Here is a 12,095-nt window from a genome sequence, read left to right on the forward strand (position 1 = left end):
GATCTTCATTTTCGACCAATCATCCTTGAGAATTGGATCTCCACCAAAACATGAAGTTTTTAGAGCTCTGAATTGGCTTTCCAAATCTTCAAACGGTTCATCATTTGGAGTTTAGAGTACAAAGTTATGGCCGTTTTACCAAAGTAGGTCCGGGATGAGCAAACCAAGCATAGGGCATTCTGGCCAATTTTCGAGTGCTCGAGGCCTAATTTCGAGTGCTCGAAATTAGGGCAGATTGCTTCACGAGATCAGCAGTGGAGTTAGGACTTTGCTCGCCATTTTGACCCAGAAAGCTCGAGAACTGGACTTCCATCATAACATGAAAGATTTAGAACTCTGAATTAGCTTTCTAAATCTTCAAACGGTTCATCATTCGGAGCTCGGAGCAGAGAGTTATGGCCTTGTTACCAGAGGTGCGCAGAACTGCCTGGCAGCACTGAAGTACTGCCTTTCTCCCCATTTTCGACCAACCAGACTTGAGATTTGGGTCTTCATCAAAACATGAAGTTTTTAAAGCTCTGAATCGGCTCTCCAAATCTTTAAACGGTTCATCATTCGGAGTTCGGAGCGTAAAGTTATGGCTGTTTAACCAAAGTAGGTCTGGGCGGAGCAAGTGAAGCATGGGCATTTTTACACTAAATTCGAGCGCTCGAGGCCTTGCTTAGAGTGCTCAAATTTGGGGCAGAATTGCCTTCGGGAATTCTCATTTTGGCAGCCACTTGTGCATTGGTTTCCTCATTTTCTACTTACTTCTTTATGAGGTGGTTGGGGATGTTTTTTGGAGGAGAGAGAGAGCTTTGTTGAAGGAGATAAGGCAAGGAAGGCCACACATATCATTATCCCATATTCTACAAGATTAGAGGAGAGAGAAGAGAGCAAGGAGGGAGAGTTCTTCAAGCTTGAAGAAGGGAGCACGAAAATGGAGATGGAGTCTTCTTCTTCCTCTTCCATTTTTGTATCCATGGATAACTAAACCTCCATCTAGGGAGGTGATGAAACTCCTCCTTGTAAGCATGTCTAGTTTTTGATTTATTTTGGGGAATGAAATGTGTATTTGACTAGTTCCATAATCTAGAGCATGTTACATAATGTAATGGATGTTTTAATGTTCTAAAGATCATGTTGCATTAAATACTCTTGTCTTAGATGATTTAATCTCATGGTTGTATGGCTTGTAGTTTCATAGTGACAATGGAGCTAAGACTATGGAATGGTTTTAATGGCATGATTTTGAGTAGCTTGTTAATTCATTGCTTAAGAATTTCTTTTGATGAATTAACCTTGTGACTTGTTATCATGTGCTCTCATCAATTGGTTACTTGTTTGACAATCTCTAGCTTAGTGAGCATGTTGAGGATTGCACCATAGTTTAGGTAATTTAAGCATGTGGAGCTTTGATAGGTTGTTCTTACATTTTAATTAATTGAATTTCTTGAAGATGATATAGTAGTCATGAATTGCTATTCATCAAGGTCATTTCTACATTAATTCCCTAAATCAATCATATAATTAGCTTGTGTAGAGGTTTGGAGTGGATTCACTTCCCTAGACTTCCTTCTCTAAATCTTGTCTTTTAATCTCCTTCAATTTATTGTGTATGCATTCTGAATTTGTAATTTAGTGACAAACAAAACAAACACAACCTCTATGAACACCCCTTCATCATCCTAAGAATGACTTTAAACACTTAGGTTGCCTTAGACTAGCGCAGTCCCAGTGGTTCGACTTACCCGACCAATAGCCCTATTTTACAATGATTCGTGCTATTGCGAAGGTTGATGTATAGTTGATCAACCGATCAGCGGACCCATGGACAAATAAGAGAGCGAGAACAAAGAAAACTCTGAACAAGACCGCCATGAAGATTAATTAATCCTTCCTTAGAGGCTCTTGCCAAATCCACTCTGTTTTTTTTCTGCTTCCTCTTTGTCTCTATTTATACTTGCCATAAGATGCTTACAGGTCTGCCAACAATGCCTATATAAAGAAACTACTCCTAAATTAATGTTTATTCTCCACAATACCTGCCAAAATAATAGTGTGTGTTGATACGTGTATGGTTGAATTTGCTGCCCATGCCAAAGTCAATCATATGATTCATAACATTTACTATACATGTTGATACGAGTATGGTTGGATAATTATATAACCATACTATTTGATTGGATTTGAATTCTTTCTTAGCTTTCCCAATGATTGGGTAATTATCTAACCATACTATTTAATTGGGTTTGAGTTCTTTTTAGTTTTGGCAATTTAATTTCTTCTAGTATATGATGGATTATTATGGCATTGGAAAATGATTTGTAAATGAAAATTAAACCAAATCGAAAGAAGTTAGCCTTTTGGTTAAGAAAAAGAAAAAATAAATAGTTAGGCGTAAAATGTTTCCATCTCTTTTTCGCTTGCTTCTCTCTTGTAATAACACAATTCTACATTTTATATGATGATTAGAAAAGTAACGATATTCAGAATGTAGAGTTTGAATGAAATGGGAGAGTCGAAAACTCTCAATTCATTGAAACACTCAATTGGATCTCACATCGATCATTATTAAAAATCTCCAGCTTCTATTTTATTCAAACACTTTTGCCTTAAAAGTCATTTTCCTGATTACAATACAAAAAATGAGATTAAATTTTTTTCGGTTAAGTGGAGGAGTCCAACAACTTCTATCTTATCCGTTAGATCAATTTGGAGCAGTAACAAGCCATAGAAGTATTTGTACTGCACCCACAACAACTAAAAGTATATTCTTGAAAACATGGAGTGTGTGTGTGTGGTGCTTCAACTAATTTTATCAGTAAATAAGCTTCTGTTTGAACTAAATGTTGCTTTTTTGGGAGTTCTGCTTGGTGCTTTATGGATCAAAGGGCAACGCTAAAGTAGAAGAAAGATAGTAATGTTTATGATTTTTTTTATTTTTTTATTTTAGTAATGTTTATAATTGTGGTGTAGAAAAAGAAAAAGGAAAATTTTATTTAAAAAGGTGGAGGGACCCACCACTAGTATATATGTGTGGCTTATAGACCCATTTGGTCTCATTCTTCCTCTCTCTCCCATAGCTCACTCTCACCCCTCTCATTCTCCAATTTTTTTTTTTTTTTACAAGATTTCAATCCTAAATTTCTCCCTCAATTTTTGGAGTTTTTAATTGCCGTTTGCGGCAAATTAGAGATCACGACGAGATCTTCGATTTGATAGAAGCAAAGGTGGTTTTGGTGCACCCTAAGAATTTTGAAATCTAGGGTTTGGATTCGGCAAATTGGGAGTTTTTGCAATTCTTGAGGTAGGGGTTTCCAATCCACAATTTTCTTTGACTTTTTTGAGTTTTCTTATAAATGTTGTTAAGTTGTTTACTAAATTATGAGTATTGTTTATGGTTATAGACATTTTATATATAATGAGCATGACAAGGTGTATAATGTGTTGGAAGTGATAAAAATTGCTTGTATTATTTATTGATTTTGATTATATGCACTTGAATGCTTTAATGTCAAATACTATGTTGTCAAAATTGTTAATTGAGAGTTTATTAATTTAATTTTCCCAAAAGCAAGCAAATGAGATATAGATGAATTGTATGGAATTGTGAACTTGACATAGTATGGTGATCAAAGCATGAAGCATTCATGCATTGCATTGGATAAGGAAGGGAAAATTTGTTTTGAAATGAAATGAAATAATTTTGGGAAAATTGTTTTGGAAAGTGTTTGTGAAAACCGGACGCTTAGGAGGCGCCTAGTGGTTCGTGGTGTTATTGTAGTCTAGAGAAGACTAGGGATTAAGTTAACTAGGCCAGATGCGACGCCTTGGAGGTGCCTTGTGGTCGTGGATAGTTAACCAATCCCCCTTTCGTAACGCCTTGGAGGTGCATTGGGTCGGATTATACTAACGATTTGGAAGTTGAAATGATATTGTTTCGGAAATAGGGAGTGGCATTACTTGGCATGGCCCATCATTGGCATACTTGGTGCATTTGGTAGTTGGTTGATATATGTATGTTTAATGATGATACAGTGGTTTTACTCGACTTCTGAGATATGATCCCGTTCTCATGCTTTCTATTCTCTATGTGGATTCACGGGGTCATAAGAGGTGTGTCTTAGGCATCTCCTACTGAGCAATTTTCTCACTCCTTATATTTAATATTTTTCAGGACACAGGGTTCGATAGGTTAGTAGACCGTTTTGACATACTTTGTAGCTATGATCTCATTTTATTATTATTATTATTTTTTATAAACCCTGAGATGACAGGTTTATTATGTACTGACATAGGAAAGTACGGTGGAGCCCTTAGTTGACCTTGGGTTCGGGTAAGGACTCGATTAGCGATTTGGACCCTCAGGTTCGAGTCGTTACAAAGATAGTGTCGGCATCCTCTATGGGTACAACATGCAGCGGTTGGCTGTGATTTCCCACGTGCGGAGCGATCTCATGTGAATGATTATAATCGTCCATTGCAGTACAACACGGTGTTGTGTATTGCAAGGATCCTTGGTCGAAAACATATTGTGTTGGATTGATCTTAAATCTTCTCGTGGATAGCTAAATTTTAACTTTCGAGGTTATTTGAGAAGTGCCAACGATAATAAAAAATATAAAAAAAAAAAAAAAAAAAAAAAAAAAAAAAAAAAATTAAAACAAGAAAATTGATTATTCAAATTTTCATTTTTTTTTTTTTTACCTTCTCTCGTCCCATGATTGTTGAAGTCTCTCTCTATCTAATCATCTTTTATGAAAACACATTCAATCCCTACAATACTCAAAAGTGAACACTGGTGGTCATTTATTGAATGAAATATATCAAAGGTTGTGTTGTAATAAACCGTTAGATTCAGGATCTGATCTCACTCTATTTCTTTCATTAAATTGAATTTGGTTTTATATTCTCATGATGATGTTTTAAAATTCTACAAAATAAATCTAAGTTTCAACACTTTTAATCCAAAATTCAAGATTCGAAATCTAATGTTTTTCTTTCTTTTTTTTAAATAATAAAAAATAAAATCATCACTTCATTTCATAAAAATAATTAAACATATAAAAATTATCTATACACGTTATTTTTATATTCTCATCCATTGTTACCAAAATTGATCCAAATCGACTACTCCTTTGAAGAATTTTGTCCAATTTATGACCTGGGTTTATCGAGAGGGCAACATGTTTATTCATATTCTGAGTCAACAAGCTATGGTAAGAAAGGACTGGATCGTGTTGGATTTTGATTTTCCTGGTGCAGCTATAGAGTTGGCTTCTCTCTTCCTTGGCTTGGGAAATATATATACACACATACTCATATTCTCTAACACAAAATTTTTCAGATTTTAATAGGGGTGTTCAAAAAATCCGGTAAACCGAAAAACCGGACTAGACTGTATAGAATTGGGCGATTTGGGCTAGTTGTACAGCGGCTTGGTCCGGTCCTGGGCCAAAATTATGGAATCATAATTTTTCGGTCCAGTCCTGGTTTAGGGTCGTGCTGCATCGTACCAGTCCGGACCAAACCGTTACATATCTTTAACCTAAATCAAGTAAAGTTATTGCGTGCCCCCTTTCTTTCTTTTGTTCTTTAAATTCTTTAAATTTCTTTTTAAAAAAGTCAAATTTCCCTTTTCAAATATATCTTAATTTTCTTTCCTTTCAAATATATCTCAATTTTATTTCCTTTTTTTATTTTTTATTATTATTATTTTTTTTTTGCGTGTTATGTCAATGTTAGTTGATTTCTATTTATTTATTTAAAAAAAAACTTTGCCCCCTCTAAATTAAAAAAAAAAAAAGAAAAAGAAATCAACTGAAATTGACAAACCGAACCGAACCTAACCGGTTTTTTGCGGTTTGGTCTAGTTTGGTTTCATGTACATTATGGTTCGGTCTGGATTCAAAAATAGTAGAACCGTTACAAATAATTTGGTCCCAAAATACTCCCAATCCGGTCCAAACCGGACCATGTGCACCCCTAGATTTTAACACACTCAATTCCTTTTTGCAGTTTATTATATCCAAAGCACTTAATTCTTGATTCATAATTTAACACACTTAATTATGTACGATTAAATATACTTATTTTCAAACACCAACATTATGAAGTAAACACATTTTATTCAATACATTTAATAATTATAGAATTAAGCACACTTAATTCCATAATTACTGCAACATGAAGATATATTCATATGTGTTTTTAATAATTATAGAACTAAGCACACTTAATTCCATAACTACTCCTTTGAAGAATTATGTCCAATTTATGACCTGGGTTTATTAAGAGGGCGACATGTTTGCTCATATTCTGAGTCAACAAGCTTTGGTAAGAAAGGACTGGATCGTGTTGGATTTTTATTTTCCTGGTGCAGTTATAGAGTTGGCTTCTCTCTTGCTTGGCTTGGGAAATATATATACACACATACTCATATTCTCTAACACAAAATTTTTCAGATTTTAACACACTTAATTCCTCTTTTCAGTTTATTATATCCAAAGCACTTAATTCTTGATTCATAATTCAACACACTTAATTATGTACGATTAAATATACTTATTTTCAAACAACAACATTATGAAGTAAACACATTTTATTCAATACATTTAATAATTATAGAATTAAGCACACTTAATTCCATAATTAATGACATAATTACTGCAACATGAAGATATATTCATATGGGTTTTTAATGAATCATGTATTTTAGTTTTGCCCTCTTTTTGCATATGCAGCGATAGGAAGATGCGTCGTTTTATCATTACCATGTTCTTCTTCTTCAGAATGAGGAAAATTTCCATTCTTATGTGCTACAATTGCAGCGACAGGAAGATGCGCCGCCCCCACACTACCTTGTCCCTGAGGATTTATATGACGTGCTGCATGATATAGTGCCGCCATCCCATCAGGTCCTCTCACTAGTGCAGACCCATGGACAAATAAGAGAGCGAGAACAAAGAAAACTCTGAACAAGACCGCCATGAAGATTAATTAATCCTTCCTTAGAGGCTCTTGCCAAATCCACTCTGTTTTTTTTCCGCTTCCTCTTTGTCTCTATTTATACTTGCCATAAGATGCTTACAGGGTCTGCCAACAATGCCTATATAAAGAAACTACTCCTAAATTAATGTTTATTCTCCACAATACCTGCCAAAATAATAGTGTGTGTTAATACGTGTATGGTTGAATTTGTTACCCATGTCAAAGTCAATCATATGATTCATAACATTTACTATACATGTTGATACGAGTATGGTTGGATAATTATATAACCATACTATTTGATTGGATTTGAATTCTTTCTTAGCTTTCCCAATGATTGGGTAATTATCTAACCATACTATTTAATTGGGTTTGAGTTCTTTTTAGTTTTGGCAATTTAATTTCTTCTAGTATATGATGGATTATTATGGCATTGGAAAATGATTTGTAAATGAAAATAAACACTGTAAAATCAAATCGAAAGAAGATAGCCTTTTGGTTAAGAAAAAGACAAAAATAAATAGTTAGGTGTAAAATGTTTCGATCTCTTTTTCACTTGCTTCTCTCTGTTGCAATAACACAATTCTACATTTTATATGATGATTAGAAAATTAATGATATTCAGAATGTAAAGTTTGAATGAAATGGGAGAGTTGAAACTCTCAATTCATTGAAACACTCAATTGGATCTCACATCGATCATTATTGGAAATCTCCGGCTTCTATTTTATTCAAACTCTTTGGCCTTAATAGTCATTTTCCAGATTACAATGCAAAAAATGAGATTAGAATTTTTTCGGTTAAGTGGAGGAGTCTAACAACTTCCATCTTATCCATTAGATCAATTTGGAGCAGTAAGGAGCCATAGATGTATTTGTACTGCACCCACAACAACTATAAGTATATTCTTGAAAACATCTTGATGGAGTGTGTGTGTGTGGTGCTTCAACTAATTTTATCAGTAAATAAGCTGCTGTTAGACTACAAAAGTTCATCATATTGAAAAGCTAGATACCTTCGAAAGGAATGGTGTCCTAAGATTCATTGAGCCAATGATAACTATGTTGATAGAACATTATGTCCATGCACCAGAACACATTTTTTTCCTGAATAAAAGATATGTATATACAGTGGCGTAGCCACAGAGGGACAAGTGGGGACAGCTGCCCCCACTGAACTTTTAATTTTTTTTAATTTTATATTGAATTTTTTTTTTATATTTGTATAATTGCCCCCACTAAAATTTGACAATGCACGTATATATATATATATATATATATATATATATATATATATATATATATATATATATATAATAAAATGACCATTCACGATATTACACAAAAATGTATATATATAATCTTTCCAAAAAATATGATATTTTTTTTTTCTTTCTCAAAATATTATATTCTTTCCCACTTTCCCCCAAAAATACAAGATATTCTTTCACATTTTTAATTTTACCGCAAACAAATGCATTGTTTTCATCACATTTTCAATCAACATTTTTCTTTTAGCAAGTCTCCTTGATATATATATGGGTTGTGATCATTGAGATGGCTAACAAGTTAGGCTCCTTGATATTTTATACCATTGTTAGATTTGATTTTATTGTATTGATGTGTAGGTGAGCTGGCTAATAAGTCATGACACGCTACTAATGCCATTGTTCAATATGACATTTATTTATTGTTGTTATATATTTATATATATGTTGTTGGGGATAATTAACTCCCTCTAATCCACTCAATGGTTGGCTATTGTTGAGAGTTAAATCCCTCCTTCATTACACATGGCGGAAGCATCGTCACATCACATCAACACAAGTATATATGGAAATAACAATCGCACATCCACGCACCACACATTATTTTATATGGCTTGCCCAACTCTAAGGTTACGTCCATGGGCGAGAGAGATTTCATTATTATGAATCAAGGAATAAAATATACAACCACATGTCAAAACCTACTCATTCACTCATCATCTCTTATGAGGCAACATGTATACACTCGAGAATTACATATACTTTCCATTCTCCTCACAACACTCACCCTTAAACCCCTTACATCTTTTCTCTCTTCTCTCTCTTTCTAAACCTCTCATACCCGTATCTATTTATGGAGTCTCCAAACCCAAAATGTTGAAAAAGTATTCCTATACTTGCCTACAAGAAGTTACCATAATGATCAAAACTCTAAAATTGAAACATAACGGGAAACTAATAGGAAACTAATTTTTTGTATAAAAATTTTCTGTATAAAAATAGGAAACTAATTTTCTGTATAAAAATTTTGAGCCACAAATCGAACAACCTCCACCTTGGCTCAAAATTCAATCTTCACGTGCTTCTTCATACCCCCACCTCGAATAAGGATCTCTTCATAGCTCCACCTTGAACAAGGATCTCTTCATAGCTCTACCTCAATTAAAGTTTTCTCCACTTCGAACAAAAGCATTATGACGAACTTGAGAAACACTTTAACAATCTTCACCTTTTCTCAAATTCATCATTCTTCATTTTTTCTTCCATCTTCTCTATCCACCCCGTTGGTGTTCAATTGCTTGCGCATGGCAACCCACCAATCTTCAACTCATCTTCATCAATTGCTTTTCTAGATAAAAGTAAAAAACCTCTCATCTTCACACTTCATATTCCCCTTTGCTCTTTATCGGGCTTAGAGTAAACCTCTTCATTCTTCACACCCTTTTCCCCATCTTGAAAACTAGCACTCACTCTTGGCTTGTCCTCAAAACTTGTTCCTCATGGGTTTTATCTCTACCATCTTTGCCCTATCTTGAAAACGAGCATCCTCTAGCTTGTTCGAAGACTCGTTCTTCATGGGCTTCACACCATCACCTTCTTCATACATTCGTGTCATCATCAACTCTGATTGAATCTCTATAGCACCTCATGATTATCTTCTGCTCTGATAAACTTCGCAGCAATCTTCTTCTAATGATCTTCAGGACCAATCACAGGCTTTGACCTACCATCGGCTCTGATACCAGTTGTTAAGGATAATTAACTCCCTCCAACCCACTCATGTAATGTTATGATTTATAAATATATATGTGTGTGTGTGTGTGTGTGTGTGTGTGTGTGTGTGTGTGTGTATTAAATGGAAAAAGGTAGGATTTTTTTAATAAAAAAACTGGTGGGACCTACCACTTTATTCATTTATGGCTAAGACGCATTTTGGCCTCACCTTTCTCTCTCTCCCCGGCAGTTCTCTCTTTTCCTCTCTTTATTTTCATTTTTATTTTATTTTTCATTCAAAGCTTCAAATCTTGATTAATCTTAAACCGGTGAGAATTTTTGGATGCTGTTTGCGGCAAATCGAAGAGCTCGGCGAGATCTTCAAGTGGGTGTAAGCAATTTCAGTTTTGGTGCATCATAGGATTTTTGAAATTAGGGCACAAAATTGGGGGTTTTCATCATTTTGGAGGTAGGGGTGTTTAATCTACAATCTCTTGGTTCTTGGTGAATTATTCTCTCCTAATTTATAGTATAACATGTTAAATTGTGATGAATTCATGCTAAGTTGTCTTGATGTTATGTGTATGTGTTATAATTCCATGTAAGTTTCATGTTTAGTGACTTGTATGTTGATTGTTGATGAAATATGATATAGACTTGCTTAAATGATTATATTTTTAATTTAGATGTGTGATTTTTGAGATTATGCTAAGTGTAAGCATGTTAGGTTTTGTATAAAATTCCTTATTAAGCATATAAGTTGTTAAGGTTGAATTGTATAAGTTATGTGAATTTCATGCTTAAATGGTATGCATAATTGAATTTTTTTTTTTTTTTTTCATAATTAATTGATTTGTTGAAGTGATATGACAAAGGCATGCTTAAATGATTATGCTCTTAATTTAAATATGTTGTTATTGAAAATTGTACTAATTGTGAGTATGGAATGTGGTGTGTAAATTTCCTTATTAAGCATGCAAGGTTGTTAAAGTAGAATTATATAATTTTATGATACATTTTATGTTTATGCATTGGGAAAGAAATGAGAAGTTGATTTTAAAGGAAAATAAAATGGTTTTGGGGAAAAGTTTTTGAAAGGGTTTATGAAAACCCGGCCGCCTAAGAATTGCTTAAAACTGCGGCGTTAGTGTGGCCTAGAGGGAACTTGGGAGATTTTCCTAGTGTGGTTGAGCTAACTGGGCCCCAAATGACGCCTTGGAGTTGCCTTGTGGTCAGGGATAGTTAGCCAATCTTTCTCTTGTGCCGCTATGGAGTTGCCATGGGACGGATTGCACTAACGGTTTGGAAATGATGGCAGAAATGGTTTTTGGAGACATTGCATCCCATTGCACGGCATGGTTCGTTATTACTTGGATTGTTTGTTATTGATATTATGTTTATATTTTCTCCCCGAAATTGTATGATCCCGTTTTCTTTTGCTCTATTCATTGTTTGGAAACATGGGGTCACAAGAGGAGTGCCTTAGGCACCTCTTACTGAGCTTTTGCTCACCCCTTCCTCTTAACATTTTTAAGAACATGACATGGAAGTGGCGGATGACAATCCACCACAGGCATGAAAGGACTAGAAATGTATTTTGAAATCATTTTGTAAAGTTGAGCTCATTTTTGTATAGCACTATGACAAGAATGTATTAAGTTGTTTAGCATGGGTTTGTATTATAAATTTGAGCTTGACTCCACTTTGTTGTAAATTGAACTGGTTATAAAGATTATGTAAAATCCTTATGTAAAAGAAGAAAATGGTGTTGTTTTGTATCATATTTTTGATGTTCATAACCATGCAATGAAGAATGTATTATTTGCATTGTGTGTTGGGGCAGGTTAGATAAATTTTGAGGTCTAAGAGTGGCTATTACATTTTTATGCATTAAAGCAGATTGTCGTAGGGCCTTTTTTAGCAGAGGTCATGCCAATTTTTTTTATTTATTTATTATTATTATTTTTAAATAATTGGTATCATTTTAGGGTCGTTACAAACTTGGTATTAGAGCGATGGTTCGAAAACCCTTAGGACGACGGGTAGAGGCCTGCATAAGGTTGTGTGGGAAGTTATTTGTATATCTATGTGGCTATTTGTTAAAATGTTTTGCTATGTGAAAAACATGCTTAACTGTTTACTT

The sequence above is a fragment of the Cornus florida genome, unplaced genomic scaffold, assembly GCF_030987335.1.
Source record: "Cornus florida cultivar Cherokee Brave unplaced genomic scaffold, ASM3098733v1 CherokeeBrave_3.0.0_Hap2_Chr10, whole genome shotgun sequence".
NCBI lineage: Eukaryota > Viridiplantae > Streptophyta > Magnoliopsida > Cornales > Cornaceae > Cornus > Cornus florida.